Here is a 21,556-nt window from a genome sequence, read left to right as displayed (position 1 = left end):
ATTTTTTAGGATTTTGTGGGAATCGGTGGAGATTTTGTGGGATGTTCCTGTGAATTGGTATGGTTTTGAGAAGATTTAGGGAATTTTGTGGGATTCCGAACAGACTTGAAGAATTTTGAGGAATTTTTCTTAGATTTTGTGGAAACTTGTAGTGGTTTTGTGTGATTTTTGTGGAATTTTGTGGGATATTGAGGCGATTTCGGGATCTTGAGAGATTTTTCATGTATTTTGTGGGAATTTGTGGAGATTTGGTGGGATTTTTTTCTAGAATTTGGTCATGTTTTGAAAAGATTTAGGGAATTTGGTTGGAATTTTCTGGGATTTTGTTGGATATTGAGGACATTATGTGGGATGTTTCTGGAATTTGGTGGTGCTTTTCTTGAATTTTGTGGGAAACTGTGGTGATTTTATGGGGCGTTTCTGGAATTTGGTCAAGTTTTCAGAAGATGTAGGGATTTTTGTGGGATTTTTGTGGGATGTTCTGGCAATCGGTGGAGATTTTGTGGGACATTCCTGTGAATTGGTAGGGTTTTGAAATGATTTAGGGAATTTTGTGGGTCTTCTCTGGAATTTTGTGGGGATTTTTCTGGAATTGTGTGGGATTCTGAGGAGACCTGAAGAATTTTGAGGAATTCTTTTTAGATTTTGTGGTTATTTGTGGAGATTCTGTGGGATTTACCTGGAATTTTGTGGGCCTTTTCAAGGACTTTGTGTGGTTTTGAGGAGACTTGAAAAATTCTGAGAATTTTTTTTTAGATTTTGTAGAAACTTGTGGAGGTTTTGTGTGATTTTTGGTGGAATTTTGTGGGATATTGAGGAGATTTAGGGATCTTGAGAGATTTTTCATGTATTTTGTGGGAATTTGTGGAGATTTGGTGGGATTTTTTCTAGAATTTGGTTGTGTTTTGAGAAGATTTAGGGAATTTTTTAGGATTTTGTGGGAATCGGTGGAGATTTTGTGGGATGTTCCTGTGAATTGGTATGGTTTTGAGAAGATTTAGGGAATTTTGTGGGATTCCGAACAGACTTGAAGAATTTTGAGGAATTTTTCTTAGATTTTGTGGAAACTTGTAGTGGTTTTGTGTGATTTTTGTGGAATTTTGCGGGATATTGAGGCGATTTCGGGATCTTGAGAGATTTTTCATGTATTTTGTGGGAATTTGTGGAGATTTGGTGGTATTTTTGTGAAATTTGGTCATGTTTTGAGAAGATTTAGGGAGTTTTGTGGGATTTTTCTGGAATTTTGTTGGATATTGAGGGGATTTTGTGGGATGTTTCTGGAATTTGGTGGGGCTTTTCAGGAATTTTGTGGTGTTTTGAAAAGATTTAGGGAATTTTGTGGTGCTTTTCTTGAATTTTGTGGGAAACTGTGGTGATTTTATGGGGTGTTTCTGGAATTTGGTCAAGTTTTCAGAAGATGTAGGGATTTTTGTGGGATTTTTGTGGGATGTTCTGGCAATCGGTGGAGATTTTGTGGGACATTCCTGTGAATTGGTAGGGTTTTGAAATGATTTAGGGAATTTTGTGGGACTTCTCTGGAATTTTGTGGGGATTTTTCTGGAATTCTGTGGGATTCTGAGGAGACCTGAAGGATTTTGAGGAATTCTTTTTAGATTTTGTAGAAACTTGTGGAGGTTTTGTGTGATTTTTGCGGAATTTTGTGGGATATTGAGGAGATTTAGGGAATTTTGTGGCATGTTCCTGGAATTTGGTATGGTTCTAAGGGGATTTAGGGAATTTTATGGAAACTTGTGTAGATTTTGTGGGATGTTTCTGGAAATTTATATAATTTTGAGAAGATTTTAGGATTTTTGTGGGATTTTTCAGGATTTTTGTGGATTTTTCTGTAATTAAGTGGATTTCTGAGGAGACTTGAAGAATTTTGAGGAATTTTTCTTAGATTTTGTGGAAAGTTGTGGAGGTTTTGTGTGATTTTTGTGGAATTTTGCGGGATATTGAGGCGATTTAGGGATCTTGAGGGATTTTTTCATGTATTTTGTGGGAATCTGTGGAGATTTGGTGTGATTTTTTTCTAGAATTTGGTCGTGTTTTGAGAAGATTTAGGGAATTTTTTGGGACTTCCCAGGAATTTTGTAGGATTTTTCTGGAATTCTGTGGGATTCTGAAGAGACTTGAAGAATTTTGAGGAATTTTTCTTAGATTTTTGTGGAAACTTGCACTGGTTTTGTGTGATTTTTGTGGAAGTTTGTGGGATATTGAGGAGATTTAGGGAATTTTGTGGCATGTTCCTGGAATTTGGTATGGTTTTAAGGGGATTTAGGGAATTTTGTGGGATTTTTCTTGAATTTTATGGAAACTTGTGTAGATTTTGTGGGATGTTTCTGGAATTTTTTAAGATTTTGAGAAGATTTTAGGATTTTTGTGGGATTTTTCAGGATTTTTGTGGATTTTTCTGGAATTCTGTGGGATTCTGAACAGACCTGAAGGATTTTGAGGAATTTTTTTTAGATTTTGTAGAACCTTGTGGAGGTTTTGTGTGATTTTTGAGGAATTTTGTGGGATATTGAGGCGATTTAGGGATCTTGAGGGTTTTTTCATGTATTGTGTGGGAATTTGTGGAGATTTGGTGGTATTTTTCGGGAAACCAGCTGGGTTTTGAAAAGATTTAGGGAATTTTTGTGGGATTTTTCCTGGAATTTTGTTGGATATTGGGGAGATTTTGTGGAATGTTTGTGGAAGTTTGAGGGACTTTTCTGGAATTGTGTGAGATTCTGCAGAGAATTGACGAATTATCAGGGATTTTTCATGTATTTCATAAGAATTTGTGGAGATTTGGAGGGATTTTTGAGGAATTTGGTCATGTTTTGAGAAGATTTAGGGATTTTTGTGGGATTTTTCAGGATTTTTGTGGATTTTTCTGGAATTCTGTGGATTTCTGAGGAGACCTGAAGAATTTTGAGGAATTTTTCTTAGATTTATGTCGCTCTGATTGGGAACGGCGATAAAGAACGACACTGGACTCTCCAGGGAGTCACAACACGAGAATTCCTTAGTTTGTTGCTTTAGCCCTGTCTTATAGACAGATACGTGGAAAGTACAGAAAAGAAACTCTTATTGGCTAGCAAAGTGCTACATTACCATCATTGGTCAGGGGCACTCTGCCCCCCTGACCATGTCCTGCAAGAGGAAAGAAGAGAACAGACAAACTGCCCCTGGCAGTTGTTTTCTGTCTCTGAGGATTGTTTTGAAATCCTCCTTTGAATTCCCAGGCTAGCTTCTCAGGCAGGACTGAGAGGCTATGGGCCTGCAGTCTCTGCAGCTCCCTGCAGCCTGTTCCAAAGTTAGCATCCATAGATTTTGTGGAAACTTGTGGAGGTTTTGTGTGATTTTTGTGGAATTTTGCGGGATATTGAGGAGATTTAGGGATCTTGAGAGATTTTTCATGTATTGTGTGAGAATTTGTGGAGATTTGGTGGGATTTTTTCTAGAATTTGGTTGTGTTTTGAGAAGATTTAGGGAATTTTTTAGGATTTTGTGGGAATCGGTGGAGATTTTGTGGGATGTTCCTGTGAATTGGTATGGTTTTGAGAAGATTTAGGGAATTTTGTGGGATTCCGAACAGACTTGAAGAATTTTGAGGAATTTTTCTTAGATTTTGTGGAAACTTGTAGTGGTTTTGTGTGATTTTTGTGGAATTTTGTGGGATATTGAGGCGATTTCGGGATCTTGAGAGATTTTTCATGTATTTTGTGGGAATTTGTGGAGATTTGGTGGGATTTTTTTCTAGAATTTGGTCATGTTTTGAAAAGATTTAGGGAATTTGGTTGGAATTTTCTGGGATTTTGTTGGATATTGAGGACATTATGTGGGATGTTTCTGGAATTTGGTGGTGCTTTTCTTGAATTTTGTGGGAAACTGTGGTGATTTTATGGGGCGTTTCTGGAATTTGGTCGAGTTTTCAGAAGATGTAGGGATTTTTGTGGGATTTTTGTGGGATGTTCTGGCAATCGGTGGAGATTTTGTGGGACATTCCTGTGAATTGGTAGGGTTTTGAAATGATTTAGGGAATTTTGTGGGTCTTCTCTGGAATTTTGTGGGGATTTTTCTGGAATTGTGTGGGATTCTGAGGAGACCTGAAGAATTTTGAGGAATTCTTTTTAGATTTTGTGGTTATTTGTGGAGATTCTGTGGGATTTACCTGGAATTTTGTGGGCCTTTTCAAGGACTTTGTGTGGTTTTGAGGAGACTTGAAAAATTCTGAGAATTTTTTTTTAGATTTTGTAGAAACTTGTGGAGGTTTTGTGTGATTTTGGTGGAATTTTGTGGGATATTGAGGAGATTTAGGGATCTTGAGAGATTTTTCATGTATTTTGTGGGAATTTGTGGAGATTTGGTGGTATTTTTGTGAAATTTGGTCATGTTTTGAGAAGATTTAGGGAGTTTTGTGGGATTTTTATGGGATTTTGTTGGATATTGAGGGGATTTTGTGGGATGTTTCTGGAATTTGGTGGGGCTTTTCAGGAATTTTGTGGTGTTTTGAAAAGATTTAGGGAATTTTGTGGTGCTTTTCTTGAATTTTGTGGGAAACTGTGGTGATTTTATGGGGCGTTTCTGGAATTTGGTCGAGTTTTCAGAAGATGTAGGGATTTTTGTGGGATTTTTGTGGGATGTTCTGGCAATCGGTGGAGATTTTGTGGGACATTCCTGTGACTTGGTAGGGTTTTGAAATGATTTAGGGAATTTTGTGGGTCTTCTCTGGAATTTTGTGGGGATTTTTCTGGAATTCTGTGGGATTCTGAGGAGACCTGAAGGATTTTGAGGAATTCTTTTTAGATTTTGTAGAAACTTGTGGAGGTTTTGTGTGATTTTTGCGGAATTTTGTGGGATATTGAGGAGATTTAGGGAATTTTGTGGCATGTTCCTGGAATTTGGTATGGTTCTAAGGGGATTTAGGGAATTTTATGGAAACTTGTGTAGATTTTGTGGGATGTTTCTGGAAATTTATATAATTTTGAGAAGATTTTAGGATTTTTGTGGGATTTTTCAGGATTTTTGTGGATTTTTCTGTAATTAAGTGGATTTCTGAGGAGACTTGAAGAATTTTGAGGAATTTTTCCTTAGATTTTGTGGAAAGTTTTGGAGGTTTTGTGTGATTTTTGTGGAATTTTGCGGGATCTTGAGGCGATTTAGGGATCTTGAGGGATTTTTTCATGTATTTTGTGGGAATCTGTGGAGATTTGGTGTGATTTTTTTCTAGAATTTGGTCGTGTTTTGAGAAGATTTAGGGAATTTTTTGGGACTTCCCAGGAATTTTGTAGGATTTTTCTGGAATTCTGTGGGATTCTGAAGAGACTTGAAGAATTTTGAGGAATTTTTCTTAGATTTTTGTGGAAACTTGCACTGGTTTTGTGTGATTTTTGTGGAAGTTTGTGGGATATTGAGGAGATTTAGGGAATTTTGTGGCATGTTCCTGGAATTTGGTATGGTTTTAAGGGGATTTAGGGAATTTTGTGGGATTTTTCTTGAATTTTATGGAAACTTGTGTAGATTTTGTGGGATGTTTCTGGAATTTTTTAAGATTTTGAGAAGATTTTAGGATTTTTGTGGGATTTTTCAGGATTTTTGTGGATTTTTCTGGAATTCTGTGGGATTCTGAACAGACCTGAAGGATTTTGAGGAATTTTTTTTAGATTTTGTAGAACCTTGTGGAGGTTTTGTGTGATTTTTGAGGAATTTTGTGGGATATTGAGGCGATTTAGGGATCTTGAGGGTTTTTTCATGTATTGTGTGGGAATTTGTGGAGATTTGGTGGTATTTTTCGGGAAACCAGCTGGGTTTTGAAAAGATTTAGGGAATTTTTGTGGGATTTTTCCTGGAATTTTGTTGGATATTGGGGAGATTTTGTGGAATGTTTGTGGAAGTTTGAGGGACTTTTCTGGAATTGTGTGAGATTCTGCAGAGAATTGACGAATTATCAGGGATTTTTCATGTATTTCATAAGAATTTGTGGAGATTTGGAGGGATTTTTGAGGAATTTGGTCATGTTTTGAGAAGATTTAGGGATTTTTGTGGGATTTTTCAGGATTTTTGTGGATTTTTCTGGAATTCTGTGGATTTCTGAGGAGACCTGAAGAATTTTGAGGAATTTTTCTTAGATTTATGTCGCTCTGATTGGGAACGGCGATAAAGAACGACACTGGACTCTCCAGGGAGTCACAACACGAGAATTCCTTAGTTTGTTGCTTTAGCCCTGTCTTATAGACAGATTTGTGGAAAGTACAGAAAAGAAACTCTTATTGGCTAGCAAAGTGCTACATTACCATCATTGGTCAGGGGCACTCTGCCCCCCTGACCATGTCCTGCAAGAGGAAAGAAGAGAACAGACAAACAGCCCCTGGCAGTTGTTTTCTGTCTCTGAGGATTGTTTTGAAATCCTCCTTTGAATTCCCAGGCTAGCTTCTCAGGCAGGACTGAGAGGCTATGGGCCTGCAGTCTCTGCAGCTCCCTGCAGCCTGTTCCAAAGTTAGCATCCATAGATTTTGTGGAAACTTGTGGAGGTTTTGTGTGATTTTTGTGGAATTTTGCGGGATATTGAGGAGATTTAGGGATCTTGAGAGATTTTTCATGTATTGTGTGAGAATTTGTGGAGATTTGGTGGGATTTTTTCTAGAATTTGGTTGTGTTTTGAGAAGATTTAGGGAATTTTTTAGGATTTTGTGGGAATCGGTGGAGATTTTGTGGGATGTTCCTGTGAATTGGTATGGTTTTGAGAAGATTTAGGGAATTTTGTGGGATTCCGAACAGACTTGAAGAATTTTGAGGAATTTTTCTTAGATTTTGTGGAAACTTGTAGTGGTTTTGTGTGATTTTTGTGGAATTTTGTGGGATATTGAGGCGATTTCGGGATCTTGAGAGATTTTTCATGTATTTTGTGGGAATTTGTGGAGATTTGGTGGGATTTTTTTCTAGAATTTGGTCATGTTTTGAAAAGATTTAGGGAATTTGGTTGGAATTTTCTGGGATTTTGTTGGATATTGAGGACATTATGTGGGATGTTTCTGGAATTTGGTGGTGCTTTTCTTGAATTTTGTGGGAAACTGTGGTGATTTTATGGGGCGTTTCTGGAATTTGGTCGAGTTTTCAGAAGATGTAGGGATTTTTGTGGGATTTTTGTGGGATGTTCTGGCAATCGGTGGAGATTTTGTGGGACATTCCTGTGAATTGGTAGGGTTTTGAAATGATTTAGGGAATTTTGTGGGTCTTCTCTGGAATTTTGTGGGGATTTTTCTGGAATTGTGTGGGATTCTGAGGAGACCTGAAGAATTTTGAGGAATTCTTTTTAGATTTTGTGGTTATTTGTGGAGATTCTGTGGGATTTACCTGGAATTTTGTGGGCCTTTTCAAGGACTTTGTGTGGTTTTGAGGAGACTTGAAAAATTCTGAGAATTTTTTTTTAGATTTTGTAGAAACTTGTGGAGGTTTTGTGTGATTTTTGGTGGAATTTTGTGGGATATTGAGGCGATTTCGGGATCTTGAGAGATTTTTCATGTATTTTGTGGGAATTTGTGGAGATTTGGTGGGATTTTTGTGAAATTTGGTCATGTTTTGAGAAGATTTAGGGAGTTTTGTGGGATTTTTCTGGAATTTTGTTGGATATTGAGGGGATTTTGTGGGATGTTTCTGGAATTTGGTGGGGCTTTTCAGGAATTTTGTGGTGTTTTGAAAAGATTTAGGGAATTTTGTGGTGCTTTTCTTGAATTTTGTGGGAAACTGTGGTGATTTTATGGGGCGTTTCTGGAATTTGGTCGAGTTTTCAGAAGATGTAGGGATTTTTGTGGGATTTTTGTGGGATGTTCTGGCAATCGGTGGAGATTTTGTGGGACATTCCTGTGACTTGGTAGGGTTTTGAAATGATTTAGGGAATTTTGTGGGTCTTCTCTGGAATTTTGTGGGGATTTTTCTGGAATTCTGTGGGATTCTGAGGAGACCTGAAGGATTTTGAGGAATTCTTTTTAGATTTTGTAGAAACTTGTGGAGGTTTTGCGTGATTTTTGCGGAATTTTGTGGGATATTGAGGAGATTTAGGGAATTTTGTGGCATGTTCCTGGAATTTGGTATGGTTCTAAGGGGATTTAGGGAATTTTATGGAAACTTGTGTAGATTTTGTGGGATGTTTCTGGAAATTTATATAATTTTGAGAAGATTTTAGGATTTTTGTGGGATTTTTCAGGATTTTTGTGGATTTTTCTGGAATTAAGTGGATTTCTGAGGAGACTTGAAGAATTTTGAGGAATTTTTCCTTAGATTTTGTGGAAAGTTTTGGAGGTTTTGTGTGATTTTTGTGGAATTTTGCGGGATCTTGAGGCGATTTAGGGATCTTGAGGGATTTTTTCATGTATTTTGTGGGAATCTGTGGAGATTTGGTGTGATTTTTTTCTAGAATTTGGTCGTGTTTTGAGAAGATTTAGGGAATTTTTTGGGACTTCCCAGGAATTTTGTAGGATTTTTCTGGAATTCTGTGGGATTCTGAAGAGACTTGAAGAATTTTGAGGAATTTTTCTTAGATTTTTGTGGAAACTTGCACTGGTTTTGTGTGATTTTTGTGGAAGTTTGTGGGATATTGAGGAGATTTAGGGAATTTTGTGGCATGTTCCTGGAATTTGGTATGGTTTTAAGGGGATTTAGGGAATTTTGTGGGATTTTTCTTGAATTTTATGGAAACTTGTGTAGATTTTGTGGGATGTTTCTGGAATTTTTTAAGATTTTGAGAAGATTTTAGGATTTTTGTGGGATTTTTCAGGATTTTTGTGGATTTTTCTGGAATTCTGTGGGATTCTGAACAGACCTGAAGGATTTTGAGGAATTTTTTTTAGATTTTGTAGAACCTTGTGGAGGTTTTGTGTGATTTTTGAGGAATTTTGTGGGATATTGAGGCGATTTAGGGATCTTGAGGGTTTTTTCATGTATTGTGTGGGAATTTGTGGAGATTTGGTGGTATTTTTCGGGAAACCAGCTGGGTTTTGAAAAGATTTAGGGAATTTTTGTGGGATTTTTCCTGGAATTTTGTTGGATATTGGGGAGATTTTGTGGAATGTTTGTGGAAGTTTGAGGGACTTTTCTGGAATTGTGTGAGATTCTGCAGAGAATTGACGAATTATCAGGGATTTTTCATGTATTTCATAAGAATTTGTGGAGATTTGGAGGGATTTTTGAGGAATTTGGTCATGTTTTGAGAAGATTTAGGGATTTTTGTGGGATTTTTCAGGATTTTTGTGGATTTTTCTGGAATTCTGTGGATTTCTGAGGAGACCTGAAGAATTTTGAGGAATTTTTCTTAGATTTATGTCGCTCTGATTGGGAACGGCGATAAAGAACGACACTGGACTCTCCAGGGAGTCACAACACGAGAATTCCTTAGTTTGTTGCTTTAGCCCTGTCTTATAGACAGATTTGTGGAAAGTACAGAAAAGAAACTCTTATTGGCTAGCAAAGTGCTACATTACCATCATTGGTCAGGGGCACTCTGCCCCCCTGACCATGTCCTGCAAGAGGAAAGAAGAGAACAGACAAACAGCCCCTGGCAGTTGTTTTCTGTCTCTGAGGATTGTTTTGAAATCCTCCTTTGAATTCCCAGGCTAGCTTCTCAGGCAGGACTGAGAGGCTATGGGCCTGCAGTCTCTGCAGCTCCCTGCAGCCTGTTCCAAAGTTAGCATCCATAGATTTTGTGGAAACTTGTGGAGGTTTTGTGTGATTTTTGTGGAATTTTGCGGGATATTGAGGAGATTTAGGGATCTTGAGAGATTTTTCATGTATTGTGTGAGAATTTGTGGAGATTTGGTGGGATTTTTTCTAGAATTTGGTTGTGTTTTGAGAAGATTTAGGGAATTTTTTAGGATTTTGTGGGAATCGGTGGAGATTTTGTGGGATGTTCCTGTGAATTGGTATGGTTTTGAGAAGATTTAGGGAATTTTGTGGGATTCCGAACAGACTTGAAGAATTTTGAGGAATTTTTCTTAGATTTTGTGGAAACTTGTAGTGGTTTTGTGTGATTTTTGTGGAATTTTGTGGGATATTGAGGCGATTTCGGGATCTTGAGAGATTTTTCATGTATTTTGTGGGAATTTGTGGAGATTTGGTGGGATTTTTTTCTAGAATTTGGTCATGTTTTGAAAAGATTTAGGGAATTTGGTTGGAATTTTCTGGGATTTTGTTGGATATTGAGGACATTATGTGGGATGTTTCTGGAATTTGGTGGTGCTTTTCTTGAATTTTGTGGGAAACTGTGGTGATTTTATGGGGCGTTTCTGGAATTTGGTCGAGTTTTCAGAAGATGTAGGGATTTTTGTGGGATTTTTGTGGGATGTTCTGGCAATCGGTGGAGATTTTGTGGGACATTCCTGTGAATTGGTAGGGTTTTGAAATGATTTAGGGAATTTTGTGGGTCTTCTCTGGAATTTTGTGGGGATTTTTCTGGAATTGTGTGGGATTCTGAGGAGACCTGAAGAATTTTGAGGAATTCTTTTTAGATTTTGTGGTTATTTGTGGAGATTCTGTGGGATTTACCTGGAATTTTGTGGGCCTTTTCAAGGACTTTGTGTGGTTTTGAGGAGACTTGAAAAATTCTGAGAATTTTTTTTTAGATTTTGTAGAAACTTGTGGAGGTTTTGTGTGATTTTTGGTGGAATTTTGTGGGATATTGAGGCGATTTCGGGATCTTGAGAGATTTTTCATGTATTTTGTGGGAATTTGTGGAGATTTGGTGGGATTTTTGTGAAATTTGGTCATGTTTTGAGAAGATTTAGGGAGTTTTGTGGGATTTTTCTGGAATTTTGTTGGATATTGAGGGGATTTTGTGGGATGTTTCTGGAATTTGGTGGGGCTTTTCAGGAATTTTGTGGTGTTTTGAAAAGATTTAGGGAATTTTGTGGTGCTTTTCTTGAATTTTGTGGGAAACTGTGGTGATTTTATGGGGCGTTTCTGGAATTTGGTCGAGTTTTCAGAAGATGTAGGGATTTTTGTGGGATTTTTGTGGGATGTTCTGGCAATCGGTGGAGATTTTGTGGGACATTCCTGTGAATTGGTAGGGTTTTGAAATGATTTAGGGAATTTTGTGGGACTTCTCTGGAATTTTGTGGGGATTTTTCTGGAATTCTGTGGGATTCTGAGGAGACCTGAAGGATTTTGAGGAATTCTTTTTAGATTTTGTAGAAACTTGTGGAGGTTTTGTGTGATTTTTGCGGAATTTTGTGGGATATTGAGGAGATTTAGGGAATTTTGTGGCATGTTCCTGGAATTTGGTATGGTTCTAAGGGGATTTAGGGAATTTTATGGAAACTTGTGTAGATTTTGTGGGATGTTTCTGGAAATTTATATAATTTTGAGAAGATTTTAGGATTTTTGTGGGATTTTTCAGGATTTTTGTGGATTTTTCTGGAATTAAGTGGATTTCTGAGGAGACTTGAAGAATTTTGAGGAATTTTTCCTTAGATTTTGTGGAAAGTTGTGGAGGTTTTGTGTGATTTTTGTGGAATTTTGCGGGATCTTGAGGCGATTTAGGGATCTTGAGGGATTTTTTCATGTATTTTGTGGGAATCTGTGGAGATTTGGTGTGATTTTTTTCTAGAATTTGGTCGTGTTTTGAGAAGATTTAGGGAATTTTTTGGGACTTCCCAGGAATTTTGTAGGATTTTTCTGGAATTCTGTGGGATTCTGAAGAGACTTGAAGAATTTTGAGGAATTTTTCTTAGATTTTTGTGGAAACTTGCACTGGTTTTGTGTGATTTTTGTGGAAGTTTGTGGGATATTGAGGAGATTTAGGGAATTTTGTGGCATGTTCCTGGAATTTGGTATGGTTTTAAGGGGATTTAGGGAATTTTGTGGGATTTTTCTTGAATTTTATGGAAACTTGTGTAGATTTTGTGGGATGTTTCTGGAATTTTTTAAGATTTTGAGAAGATTTTAGGATTTTTGTGGGATTTTTCAGGATTTTTGTGGATTTTTCTGGAATTCTGTGGGATTCTGAACAGACCTGAAGGATTTTGAGGAATTTTTTTTAGATTTTGTAGAACCTTGTGGAGGTTTTGTGTGATTTTTGAGGAATTTTGTGGGATATTGAGGCGATTTAGGGATCTTGAGGGTTTTTTCATGTATTGTGTGGGAATTTGTGGAGATTTGGTGGTATTTTTCGGGAAACCAGCTGGGTTTTGAAAAGATTTAGGGAATTTTTGTGGGATTTTTCCTGGAATTTTGTTGGATATTGGGGAGATTTTGTGGAATGTTTGTGGAAGTTTGAGGGACTTTTCTGGAATTGTGTGAGATTCTGCAGAGAATTGACGAATTATCAGGGATTTTTCATGTATTTCATAAGAATTTGTGGAGATTTGGAGGGATTTTTGAGGAATTTGGTCATGTTTTGAGAAGATTTAGGGATTTTTGTGGGATTTTTCAGGATTTTTGTGGATTTTTCTGGAATTCTGTGGATTTCTGAGGAGACCTGAAGAATTTTGAGGATTTTTTCTTAGATTTATGTCGCTCTGATTGGGAACGGCGATAAAGAACGACACTGGACTCTCCAGGGAGTCACAACACGAGAATTCCTTAGTTTGTTGCTTTAGCCCTGTCTTATAGACAGATTTGTGGAAAGTACAGAAAAGAAACTCTTATTGGCTAGCAAAGTGCTACATTACCATCATTGGTCAGGGGCACTCTGCCCCCCTGACCATGTCCTGCAAGAGGAAAGAAGAGAACAGACAAACAGCCCCTGGCAGTTGTTTTCTGTCTCTGAGGATTGTTTTGAAATCCTCCTTTGAATTCCCAGGCTAGCTTCTCAGGCAGGACTGAGAGGCTATGGGCCTGCAGTCTCTGCAGCTCCCTGCAGCCTGTTCCAAAGTTAGCATCCATAGATTTTGTGGAAACTTGTGGAGGTTTTGTGTGATTTTTGTGGAATTTTGCGGGATATTGAGGAGATTTAGGGATCTTGAGAGATTTTTCATGTATTGTGTGAGAATTTGTGGAGATTTGGTGGGATTTTTTCTAGAATTTGGTTGTGTTTTGAGAAGATTTAGGGAATTTTTTAGGATTTTGTGGGAATCGGTGGAGATTTTGTGGGATGTTCCTGTGAATTGGTATGGTTTTGAGAAGATTTAGGGAATTTTGTGGGATTCCGAACAGACTTGAAGAATTTTGAGGAATTTTTCTTAGATTTTGTGGAAACTTGTAGTGGTTTTGTGTGATTTTTGTGGAATTTTGTGGGATATTGAGGCGATTTCGGGATCTTGAGAGATTTTTCATGTATTTTGTGGGAATTTGTGGAGATTTGGTGGGATTTTTTTCTAGAATTTGGTCATGTTTTGAAAAGATTTAGGGAATTTGGTTGGAATTTTCTGGGATTTTGTTGGATATTGAGGACATTATGTGGGATGTTTCTGGAATTTGGTGGTGCTTTTCTTGAATTTTGTGGGAAACTGTGGTGATTTTATGGGGCGTTTCTGGAATTTGGTCGAGTTTTCAGAAGATGTAGGGATTTTTGTGGGATTTTTGTGGGATGTTCTGGCAATCGGTGGAGATTTTGTGGGACATTCCTGTGAATTGGTAGGGTTTTGAAATGATTTAGGGAATTTTGTGGGTCTTCTCTGGAATTTTGTGGGGATTTTTCTGGAATTGTGTGGGATTCTGAGGAGACCTGAAGGATTTTGAGGAATTCTTTTTAGATTTTGTGGTTATTTGTGGAGATTCTGTGGGATTTACCTGGAATTTTGTGGGCCTTTTCAAGGACTTTGTGTGGTTTTGAGGAGACTTGATAAATTCTGAGAATTTTTTTTTAGATTTTGTAGAAACTTGTGGAGGTTTTGTGTGATTTTGGTGGAATTTTGTGGGATATTGAGGAGATTTAGGGATCTTGAGAGATTTTTCATGTATTTTGTGGGAATTTGTGGAGATTTGGTGGGATTTTTTCTAGAATTTGGTTGTGTTTTGAGAAGATTTAGGGAATTTTTTAGGATTTTGTGGGAATCGGTGGAGATTTTGTGGGATGTTCCTGTGAATTGGTATGGTTTTGAGAAGATTTAGGGAATTTTGTGGGATTCCGAACAGACTTGAAGAATTTTGAGGAATTTTTCTTAGATTTTGTGGAAACTTGTAGTGGTTTTGTGTGATTTTTGTGGAATTTTGCGGGATATTGAGGCGATTTCGGGATCTTGAGAGATTTTTCATGTATTTTGTGGGAATTTGTGGAGATTTGGTGGTATTTTTGTGAAATTTGGTCATGTTTTGAGAAGATTTAGGGAGTTTTGTGGGATTTTTCTGGAATTTTGTTGGATATTGAGGGGATTTTGTGGGATGTTTCTGGAATTTGGTGGGGCTTTTCAGGAATTTTGTGGTGTTTTGAAAAGATTTAGGGAATTTTGTGGTGCTTTTCTTGAATTTTGTGGGAAACTGTGGTGATTTTATGGGGCGTTTCTGGAATTTGGTCGAGTTTTCAGAAGATGTAGGGATTTTTGTGGGATTTTTGTGGGATGTTCTGGCAATCGGTGGAGATTTTGTGGGACATTCCTGTGAATTGGTAGGGTTTTGAAATGATTTAGGGAATTTTGTGGGTCTTCTCTGGAATTTTGTGGGGATTTTTCTGGAATTGTGTGGGATTCTGAGGAGACCTGAAGAATTTTGAGGAATTCTTTTTAGATTTTGTGGTTATTTGTGGAGATTCTGTGGGATTTACCTGGAATTTTGTGGGCCTTTTCAAGGACTTTGTGTGGTTTTGAGGAGACTTGAAAAATTCTGAGAATTTTTTTTTAGATTTTGTAGAAACTTGTGGAGGTTTTGTGTGATTTTTGGTGGAATTTTGTGGGATATTGAGGAGATTTAGGGATCTTGAGAGATTTTTCATGTATTTTGTGGGAATTTGTGGAGATTTGGTGGGATTTTTTCTAGAATTTGGTTGTGTTTTGAGAAGATTTAGGGAATTTTGTGGGATTCCGAACAGACTTGAAGAATTTTGAGGAATTTTTCTTAGATTTTGTGGAAACTTGTAGTGGTTTTGTGTGATTTTTGTGGAATTTTGCGGGATATTGAGGCGATTTCGGGATCTTGAGAGATTTTTCATGTATTTTGTGGGAATTTGTGGAGATTTGGTGGTATTTTTGTGAAATTTGGTCATGTTTTGAGAAGATTTAGGGAGTTTTGTGGGATTTTTCTGGAATTTTGTTGGATATTGAGGGGATTTTGTGGGATGTTTCTGGAATTTGGTGGGGCTTTTCAGGAATTTTGTGGTGTTTTGAAAAGATTTAGGGAATTTTGTGGTGCTTTTCTTGAATTTTGTGGGAAACTGTGGTGATTTTATGGGGCGTTTCTGGAATTTGGTCAAGTTTTCAGAAGATGTAGGGATTTTTGTGGGATTTTTGTGGGATGTTCTGGCAATCGGTGGAGATTTTGTGGGACATTCCTGTGAATTGGTAGGGTTTTGAAATGATTTAGGGAATTTTGTGGGACTTCTCTGGAATTTTGTGGGGATTTTTCTGGAATTCTGTGGGATTCTGAGGAGACCTGAAGGATTTTGAGGAATTCTTTTTAGATTTTGTAGAAACTTGTGGAGGTTTTGTGTGATTTTTGCGGAATTTTGTGGGATATTGAGGAGATTTAGGGAATTTTGTGGCATGTTCCTGGAATTTGGTATGGTTCTAAGGGGATTTAGGGAATTTTATGGAAACTTGTGTAGATTTTGTGGGATGTTTCTGGAAATTTATATAATTTTGAGAAGATTTTAGGATTTTTGTGGGATTTTTCAGGATTTTTGTGGATTTTTCTGGAATTAAGTGGATTTCTGAGGAGACTTGAAGAATTTTGAGGAATTTTTCCTTAGATTTTGTGGAAAGTTGTGGAGGTTTTGTGTGATTTTTGTGGAATTTTGCGGGATCTTGAGGCGATTTAGGGATCTTGAGGGATTTTTTCATGTATTTTGTGGGAATCTGTGGAGATTTGGTGTGATTTTTTTCTAGAATTTGGTCGTGTTTTGAGAAGATTTAGGGAATTTTTTGGGACTTCCCAGGAATTTTGTAGGATTTTTCTGGAATTCTGTGGGATTCTGAAGAGACTTGAAGAATTTTGAGGAATTTTTCTTAGATTTTTGTGGAAACTTGCACTGGTTTTGTGTGATTTTTGTGGAAGTTTGTGGGATATTGAGGAGATTTAGGGAATTTTGTGGCATGTTCCTGGAATTTGGTATGGTTTTAAGGGGATTTAGGGAATTTTGTGGGATTTTTCTTGAATTTTATGGAAACTTGTGTAGATTTTGTGGGATGTTTCTGGAATTTTTTAAGATTTTGAGAAGATTTTAGGATTTTTGTGGGATTTTTCAGGATTTTTGTGGATTTTTCTGGAATTCTGTGGGATTCTGAACAGACCTGAAGGATTTTGAGGAATTTTTTTTAGATTTTGTAGAACCTTGTGGAGGTTTTGTGTGATTTTTGAGGAATTTTGTGGGATATTGAGGCGATTTAGGGATCTTGAGGGTTTTTTCATGTATTGTGTGGGAATTTGTGGAGATTTGGTGGTATTTTTCGGGAAACCAGCTGGGTTTTGAAAAGATTTAGGGAATTTTTGTGGGATTTTTCCTGGAATTTTGTTGGATATTGGGGAGATTTTGTGGAATGTTTGTGGAAGTTTGAGGGACTTTTCTGGAATTGTGTGAGATTCTGCAGAGAATTGACGAATTATCAGGGATTTTTCATGTATTTCATAAGAATTTGTGGAGATTTGGAGGGATTTTTGAGGAATTTGGTCATGTTTTGAGAAGATTTAGGGATTTTTGTGGGATTTTTCAGGATTTTTGTGGATTTTTCTGGAATTCTGTGGATTTCTGAGGAGACCTGAAGAATTTTGAGGAATTTTTCTTAGATTTATGTCGCTCTGATTGGGAACGGCGATAAAGAACGACACTGGACTCTCCAGGGAGTCACAACACGAGAATTCCTTAGTTTGTTGCTTTAGCCCTGTCTTATAGACAGATTTGTGGAAAGTACAGAAAAGAAACTCTTATTGGCTAGCAAAGTGCTACATTACCATCATTGGTCAGGGGCACTCTGCCCCCCTGACCATGTCCTGCAAGAGGAAAGAAGAGAACAGACAAACTGCCCCTGGCAGTTGTTTTCTGTCTCTGAGGATTGTTTTGAAATCCTCCTTTGAATTCCCAGGCTAGCTTCTCAGGCAGGACTGAGAGGCTATGGGCCTGCAGTCTCTGCAGCTCCCTGCAGCCTGTTCCAAAGTTAGCATCCATAGATTTTGTGGAAACTTGTGGAGGTTTTGTGTGATTTTTGTGGAATTTTGCGGGATATTGAGGAGATTTAGGGATCTTGAGAGATTTTTCATGTATTGTGTGAGAATTTGTGGAGATTTGGTGGGATTTTTGTGAAATTTGGTCATGTTTTGAGAAGATTTAGGGAGTTTTGTGGGATTTTTCTGGAATTTTGTTGGATATTGAGGGGATTTTGTGGGATGTTTCTGGAATTTGGTGGGGCTTTTCAGGAATTTTGTGGTGTTTTGAAAAGATTTAGGGAATTTTGTGGTGCTTTTCTTGAATTTTGTGGGAAACTGTGGTGATTTTATGGGGCGTTTCTGGAATTTGGTCGAGTTTTCAGAAGATGTAGGGATTTTTGTGGGATTTTTGTGGGATGTTCTGGCAATCGGTGGAGATTTTGTGGGACATTCCTGTGAATTGGTAGGGTTTTGAAATGATTTAGGGAATTTTGTGGGACTTCTCTGGAATTTTGTGGGGATTTTTCTGGAATTCTGTGGGATTCTGAGGAGACCTGAAGGATTTTGAGGAATTCTTTTTAGATTTTGTAGAAACTTGTGGAGGTTTTGTGTGATTTTTGCGGAATTTTGTGGGATATTGAGGAGATTTAGGGAATTTTGTGGCATGTTCCTGGAATTTGGTATGGTTCTAAGGGGATTTAGGGAATTTTATGGAAACTTGTGTAGATTTTGTGGGATGTTTCTGGAAATTTATATAATTTTGAGAAGATTTTAGGATTTTTGTGGGATTTTTCAGGATTTTTGTGGATTTTTCTGGAATTAAGTGGATTTCTGAGGAGACTTGAAGAATTTTGAGGAATTTTTCCTTAGATTTTGTGGAAAGTTGTGGAGGTTTTGTGTGATTTTTGTGGAATTTTGCGGGATCTTGAGGCGATTTAGGGATCTTGAGGGATTTTTTCATGTATTTTGTGGGAATCTGTGGAGATTTGGTGTGATTTTTTTCTAGAATTTGGTCGTGTTTTGAGAAGATTTAGGGAATTTTTTGGGACTTCCCAGGAATTTTGTAGGATTTTTCTGGAATTCTGTGGGATTCTGAAGAGACTTGAAGAATTTTGAGGAATTTTTCTTAGATTTTTGTGGAAACTTGCACTGGTTTTGTGTGATTTTTGTGGAAGTTTGTGGGATATTGAGGAGATTTAGGGAATTTTGTGGCATGTTCCTGGAATTTGGTATGGTTTTAAGGGGATTTAGGGAATTTTGTGGGATTTTTCTTGAATTTTATGGAAACTTGTGTAGATTTTGTGGGATGTTTCTGGAATTTTTTAAGATTTTGAGAAGATTTTAGGATTTTTGTGGGATTTTTCAGGATTTTTGTGGATTTTTCTGGAATTCTGTGGGATTCTGAACAGACCTGAAGGATTTTGAGGAATTTTTTTTAGATTTTGTAGAACCTTGTGGAGGTTTTGTGTGATTTTTGAGGAATTTTGTGGGATATTGAGGCGATTTAGGGATCTTGAGGGTTTTTTCATGTATTGTGTGGGAATTTGTGGAGATTTGGTGGTATTTTTCGGGAAACCAGCTGGGTTTTGAAAAGATTTAGGGAATTTTTGTGGGATTTTTCCTGGAATTTTGTTGGATATTGGGGAGATTTTGTGGAATGTTTGTGGAAGTTTGAGGGACTTTTCTGGAATTGTGTGAGATTCTGCAGAGAATTGACGAATTATCAGGGATTTTTCATGTATTTCATAAGAATTTGTGGAGATTTGGAGGGATTTTTGAGGAATTTGGTCATGTTTTGAGAAGATTTAGGGATTTTTGTGGGATTTTTCAGGATTTTTGTGGATTTTTCTGGAATTCTGTGGATTTCTGAGGAGACCTGAAGAATTTTGAGGAATTTTTCTTAGATTTATGTCGCTCTGATTGGGAACGGCGATAAAGAACGACACTGGACTCTCCAGGGAGTCACAACACGAGAATTCCTTAGTTTGTTGCTTTAGCCCTGTCTTATAGACAGATACGTGGAAAGTACAGAAAAGAAACTCTTATTGGCTAGCAAAGTGCTACATTACCATCATTGGTCAGGGGCACTCTGCCCCCCTGACCATGTCCTGCAAGAGGAAAGAAGAGAACAGACAAACTGCCCCTGGCAGTTGTTTTCTGTCTCTGAGGATTGTTTTGAAATCCTCCTTTGAATTCCCAGGCTAGCTTCTCAGGCAGGACTGAGAGGCTATGGGCCTGCAGTCTCTGCAGCTCCCTGCAGCCTGTTCCAAAGTTAGCATCCATAGATTTTGTGGAAACTTGTGGAGGTTTTGTGTGATTTTTGTGGAATTTTGCGGGATATTGAGGAGATTTAGGGATCTTGAGAGATTTTTCATGTATTGTGTGAGAATTTGTGGAGATTTGGTGGGATTTTTTCTAGAATTTGGTTGTGTTTTGAGAAGATTTAGGGAATTTTTTAGGATTTTGTGGGAATCGGTGGAGATTTTGTGGGATGTTCCTGTGAATTGGTATGGTTTTGAGAAGATTTAGGGAATTTTGTGGGATTCCGAACAGACTTGAAGAATTTTGAGGAATTTTTCTTAGATTTTGTGGAAACTTGTAGTGGTTTTGTGTGATTTTTGTGGAATTTTGTGGGATATTGAGGCGATTTCGGGATCTTGAGAGATTTTTCATGTATTTTGTGGGAATTTGTGGAGATTTGGTGGGATTTTTTTCTAGAATTTGGTCATGTTTTGAAAAGATTTAGGGAATTTGGTTGGAATTTTCTGGGATTTTGTTGGATATTGAGGACATTATGTGGGATGTTTCTGGAATTTGGTGGTGCTTTTCTTGAATTTTGTGGGAAACTGTGGTGATTTTATGGGGCGTTTCTGGAATTTGGTCGAGTTTTCAGAAGATGTAGGGATTTTTGTGGGATTTTTGTGGGATGTTCTGGCAATCGGTGGAGATTTTGTGGGACATTCCTGTGAATTGGTAGGGTTTTGAAATGATTTAGGGAATTTTGTGGGTCTTCTCTGGAATTTTGTGGGGATTTTTCTGGAATTGTGTGGGATTCTGAGGAGACCTGAAGAATTTTGAGGAATTCTTTTTAGATTTTGTGGTTATTTGTGGAGATTCTGTGGGATTTACCTGGAATTTTGTGGGCCTTTTCAAGGACTTTGTGTGGTTTTGAGGAGACTTGAAAAATTCTGAGAATTTTTTTTTAGATTTTGTAGAAACTTGTGGAGGTTTTGTGTGATTTTGGTGGAATTTTGTGGGATATTGAGGAGATTTAGGGATCTTGAGAGATTTTTCATGTATTTTGTGGGAATTTGTGGAGATTTGGTGGGATTTTTTCTAGAATTTGGTTGTGTTTTGAGAAGATTTAGGGAATTTTTTAGGATTTTGTGGGAATCGGTGGAGATTTTGTGGGATGTTCCTGTGAATTGGTATGGTTTTGAGAAGATTTAGGGAATTTTGTGGGATTCCGAACAGACTTGAAGAATTTTGAGGAATTTTTCTTAGATTTTGTGGAAACTTGTAGTGGTTTTGTGTGATTTTTGTGGAATTTTGCGGGATATTGAGGCGATTTCGGGATCTTGAGAGATTTTTCATGTATTTTGTGGGAATTTGTGGAGATTTGGTGGTATTTTTGTGAAATTTGGTCATGTTTTGAGAAGATTTAGGGAGTTTTGTGGGATTTTTCTGGAATTTTGTTGGATATTGAGGGGATTTTGTGGGATGTTTCTGGAATTTGGTGGGGCTTTTCAGGAATTTTGTGGTGTTTTGAAAAGATTTAGGGAATTTTGTGGTGCTTTTCTTGAATTTTGTGGGAAACTGTGGTGATTTTATGGGGCGTTTCTGGAATTTGGTCAAGTTTTCAGAAGATGTAGGGATTTTTGTGGGATTTTTGTGGGATGTTCTGGCAATCGGTGGAGATTTTGTGGGACATTCCTGTGAATTGGTAGGGTTTTGAAATGATTTAGGGAATTTTGTGGGACTTCTCTGGAATTTTGTGGGGATTTTTCTGGAATTCTGTGGGATTCTGAGGAGACCTGAAGGATTTTGAGGAATTCTTTTTAGATTTTGTAGAAACTTGTGGAGGTTTTGTGTGATTTTTGCGGAATTTTGTGGGATATTGAGGAGATTTAGGGAATTTTGTGGCATGTTCCTGGAATTTGGTATGGTTCTAAGGGGATTTAGGGAATTTTATGGAAACTTGTGTAGATTTTGTGGGATGTTTCTGGAAATTTATATAATTTTGAGAAGATTTTAGGATTTTTGTGGGATTTTTCAGGATTTTTGTGGATTTTTCTGTAATTAAGTGGATTTCTGAGGAGACTTGAAGAATTTTGAGGAATTTTTCCTT

This window comes from Cyanistes caeruleus, chromosome 8 (genome assembly GCF_971803275.1).
Source record: "Cyanistes caeruleus chromosome 8, bCyaCae1.hap1.1, whole genome shotgun sequence".
Taxonomy (NCBI): Eukaryota; Metazoa; Chordata; class Aves; order Passeriformes; family Paridae; genus Cyanistes; species Cyanistes caeruleus.
This window is presented reverse-complemented; position numbering follows the sequence as displayed.